The following is a 5000-nucleotide window of genomic DNA, read 5'->3' on the forward strand; positions in this document are numbered from 1 at the left end:
AAAATATGGCAAAAATTTCAGCATAGGATAAAAATGGCACACAGAAATATTAGCATATTATGGCATGATTTTCAGTAATTATAGTCATCAGTTGGGTTTCGAATATTTCGTCATCATGAAAGTACACTAACAGTCGGAACTCTTCTTTCGAACATTTCATCATTCTTCCCCTACATTCACCACGATGACTGGGCCGGTTCCAAAGTATTAGCAAATCTTAAGATTTCTTTGAAAGGAATGCCATTGAATCATGTTTAATTTCTGGCACTTGTATAAAAATGTAAACATGAGTTATGGACATTTCAAATATGATGAAGAAATATGAACAGATTTAGTTATGAGACAATTCCCCTCAGACGGGAGGAGGTCAGTGACGAGGAGAGTGATGTCAAGTCCCCCCTCCGTCTAACCTTCCGTGATGTGAAGTGTATTTATAAGCTGTTCTTTTTCCTATATCTATTGTCGAGGCTCCACACGCTCTAAATATAGGCTGGTTGAAGGCAAACTCTGATGGAGAGAGAGTTTGTTTTATTTAGCAATGGATGTTTGGCGCCAATAGGGGTGGGGGGCGAGACGGCGAGGGAGGTGACGACTGTGTTTCAAGTCGTGTCACCGGGGCGATCTACTCGCGAGGTAGCAAGGGGGGGGGGTAAGGTGAGAAAGCAGGAGCAGCGAGCCAGGTTCACGTATGATGCTCCGAAGGGATCTGAATTTTCGGCGTTGTTCCATCCTTTATATACACGGGCAGGTCTTGACCCGTGCTCCTAATTGCCGTGAGTTCAAGTGTAAGGCGATTGAAGTCGAACACAAAAACGTTCTCAAGCCGCTGACTCACGTAGATGAGTCAGCGGCCTGAGGCGGGTATCGCACGTGAGTTCCTTCAAAAAAGGCTTTGTGGTGCCTCACGTGGCATACCTTTGGCAGTGGTTAGTCATCCGGCTGGCCCTACGAGCGATTCCATTGAGGGGCCTCGGAGGTCAAATGTGGGCAGAGAATAGGTGAGTACAGGGAGTGAGAACTACTAAAATCTATGTAAAGTTTGTCTGAAGAAGTAGTATACGAAATATATCAGATTAGTGGACTCAAGTGGGATCTTTGGGACAGTGCTCCATACTGCACAACTTACTTTCGCCATGGAAATTATCGAAAGCAATAAAGGAGGTCCTAAACTGTGTTACAGTGGATATATGCGTACCAAGCAATGGTCGAGAGCTAACACGATTCGGTGGAGATGCATCAAGCGAACACTATCAAGTAAAGATGCATTAATAACTTCCCTTGCAAATGAAAATGCAATACTTGTAATGGAATACAATCACGATGGTGACGAAAGTGTTATTAAAAGAGCAACATGTAAATCTAAAATGAAACCATTAACGAAAAACACTAGAGATAAACCTGGTCAAATATACGCCCAAACTGCCTTGACCATGGAAACAGAGGCTCAGGGTCCTTTCGTATACCAAAAACATTGTCAAAGACTCATTCGGCATCACCAACGCGCCGGTCAACCTCGTGACCCTGCTTCATTACAGGAACTTGTTATCTCAGGTGAACAGGCGTGAACTGGTGAACCAGAAGCCACAACCATTCTTGATATATGACAATGGTCCAGACAGTGACAACTGTGTTATTGGTTTTGCTAGTATACAGACTCTGCGACCGTTAGCGAGATCGGACTTCTGGATGATGGACGGACATTTTTCCATGGCTCCTGAGTTCACACAGTTGTGTCATTCGTGTCCAAGACACCTATGAGGAACTTTTCAATGCAATTCTCGAGAAATGTACTGAATACCACCTATATCCAGACCCTTTAACCGTTATGCTTGACTCCGATTAAGCAACTCTACAAGCCATCACATCAATTCAATTCTCGGAATAATTTGCCAATCGTTGTTGTTTCTACCATTTGAAACGGTCATCATGTATGGAAAATGCAAGATTTAGGACTGGCAACTGTCTACAAGGAAAATGAGGAAATAAAGTTGTTCTGTGGTATGGTAGACAGCTTAGCTTTTCTTCCTCTCGAGGATTTTTTTCTGCTGGCAGGAATTTCCTCAAAAACAACACATCAGAGGACATGGAGCCTTTCGTCACCTATTTCGATCAGACGTACGTAACGGGCACTTATCGACGTAGCCAAAGACGGCAAGATGACAATGAGATCCGAGCAGTCCAACCTCCGTCGCATTCCTCCAAAAATCTGGAAAGTGCATGAGGCAACCATTCGAGAGGAGCCCCGCGCCAACAACCTATGTGAAGGATGGAACAGGCGATACAGCAGGTTAGTTGGGTTTATGGAAATGTTGGTTACTGGGTATTTTATAATGTTCTATATTATATAAACATCAGCTATTACTACTACTACTACTACTACCATTATTATTATTATTATTATTATTATTATTATTATTATTATTATTATTATTATTATTATTATTATTATTATTATTATTATTATTATTATTATCATTATTATTATCATTATTATTGTCATTATCATCATTATCATCATTATTATCATTATTATTATTATTATTATTATTATTATTATTATTATTATTATTATTTTTATTATTATTATTATTATTATTACTATTATTATTATTTTTATTATTATCATGATGATGATGATGATGATGATGATGATGATGATGATGATGATGATGATGATGATGATGATGACGATTTACGATCATTATTCTATTAGGTTGGTTGGCCACAGTCACCCAACGATATGGCGTGCTATCCAGTGGATCTAAGCCACTCAGATACTGCAAGAATCTCGTGGTGATCCTCCCAGGAAACACCGGGAAATGGTCTACAGGACTCTACAGGCACCTCTACAGGAATCTAAAGGCACCTCTACAGGCACCTCTACATGTACCTCTGTCTAGACCGCCCTGCTGGTCACAAATCTGTAGAGGAGTTTGTACGTGGCTACAGCATCCGGGCTACAACATCCTTAAAAATGTTAAGCAAAATAACAATGAAATTAGATTTTAACACACTTTAGCTGATTGTAGTGAAAAATATGTTACAATAAAGAAATTACATTTTAACACATTTTTAGCATATTTTACTGTACCATTTTTCCTATGCTGAAAAATGTGCCATTTTTTTCCCAAGAAGCCTGTCCTATAAGCGGATTGAGGCGATCAAAACATCTTTGTCACCAATACGCTTGAACTGTTAGGCTTCTCTTAATTTACAATATTGGAGGAAGTTTCTTTTATGTTCAAAATGACCCTAATGTACTGCACTATCAGAAAGAAGAGTTGTTTAATCTTATTTCGACCTTTTAGAACATTTAGAATGACAGTGGAATTCGAGGAAATAGGACATTGGTTCATGTTCTGTCTTTCCTTAGTACAGGAACAATGAAAATATATTTTTTGGTAAACAGATAAATAATGATAAGAAAATATGGTAGTTGGCAGTATCTGTTCTTATTCTGCATGTAGGTATTATAGAGAAGGGAATTATGTAACATTTCCAATCAAATTCACAACATGATCAATGCAACGCAAAAGGAAACATTTCCAATGAAACTCACACGATCACTGTACTTGACAACGCAGAAAAGATGCATTTCCAATCAAACTCACATGATCAACGTATAACAATGCAAAATATTTTTTCTGATTAGTAATAACATAACCTTATAGACGTGACAAAACGACACGTGGTAAATAGGACAGACCGTGACAAAACGACACGTGGGGAAAATAGGACAGACCGTAACAAAACATGTGGTAAATAGGACAGACCGTGACAAAGCGACACGTGGTAAATAGGACAGACCGTGACAAAGCGACACGTGGTAAATAGGACAGACCGTGACAAAACGACACGTGGTAAATAGGACAGACCGTGACAAACCACACGTGGTAAATAGGACAGACCGTGACAAAACATATGGTAAATAGGACAGACCGTGATAAAACATGTGGTAAATAGGACAGACCGTGACAAAACGACACGTGGTAAATAGGACAGACCGTGACAAAACGACACGCGGTAAATAGGACAGACCGTTGAACAGGTGGTATCTGTTATCTTATGCCACAGTAAGTTACAGGCGTGGGTGCAATTATTATCGTTTATAAAAGGATGAACGGTCAGACACGATAAGATACGTAAAAGGGAAACGCTAAAAATAGAGAGATGGGACACAGGGGTTGTGAAATGTCCAAGTATCTGTAGTGGTACGTTTTAACTAATGGAGGATTGGGCGTCTCTTCGGAGATTACTTCAGTTCTGTAACAACAACGTCATTCTCCAATAGGGGACCCTCGGAGGATGCAGACTACCATTCGAGACAAGAACATGTGGCACAGCGATATGCTTTAGTTTTACAGAAATATTCTTTCAAACTGGGGCAAAATATTATCATACATGTGTGGCCTGGGTACTACCAGGCAATTTTATTCAGCTGAGATGAATGAAACATTAGATTACGATTTATCATGGAGTCAGAACGCATGTGTTCTGGCAGTAGCTCCGTTTTCTATGCGTTGTTTGCGATGAAACTGAGCCAACGTCCACGTGCTTGTAGGTGACCATGTGCGGTAAGCCAGGAACATATGAGGCGACGTATCAGCGATATGGTGCCAGGAATAGTTATAATTGTGACATTTTTTTCAAATGTTAATTCTCGTTTGACGTCACCAACAAAGCAAACAATCGAATAAAGTCAGTCGATGTTCGATGTTGGCTGAACAAAACAAACAGTGTAGGTCCCACTCGGCTCGTGTTCGAACAACTCGGCCCGTAAATCGACCAACTCGGCCCGTGATTCGAACAACTCGGCCCGTAAATCGACCAACTCGACCCCATGGATATTCCGGCTCGGCCCATTCATTCAGGATTGTCATTAATACTGGTTTGATCTAATGCACCTCTTTCCGTCGCCATAGTGGCGTCCACGATCGCTAACACTGCGCCACGAGACGTGTGTGTGTGTGTGTGTGTGTGTGTGTGTGCGTGTGTGTGTG

General features: G+C 40.6%; 1 pseudogene; it reads left to right on the forward strand.

Moving 5' to 3' along the window:
• Window positions 1-1133: 1133 nt before the first annotated feature.
• Window positions 1134-5000, forward strand: part of LOC143035677 (uncharacterized) — a 4281-nt pseudogene continuing 414 nt past the window's right edge.

The sequence above is a fragment of the Oratosquilla oratoria genome, chromosome 19 (assembly GCF_046742065.1).
Source record: "Oratosquilla oratoria isolate Oo_2021 chromosome 19, ASM4674206v1, whole genome shotgun sequence".
Classification (NCBI taxonomy): Eukaryota; Metazoa; Arthropoda; class Malacostraca; order Stomatopoda; family Squillidae; genus Oratosquilla; species Oratosquilla oratoria.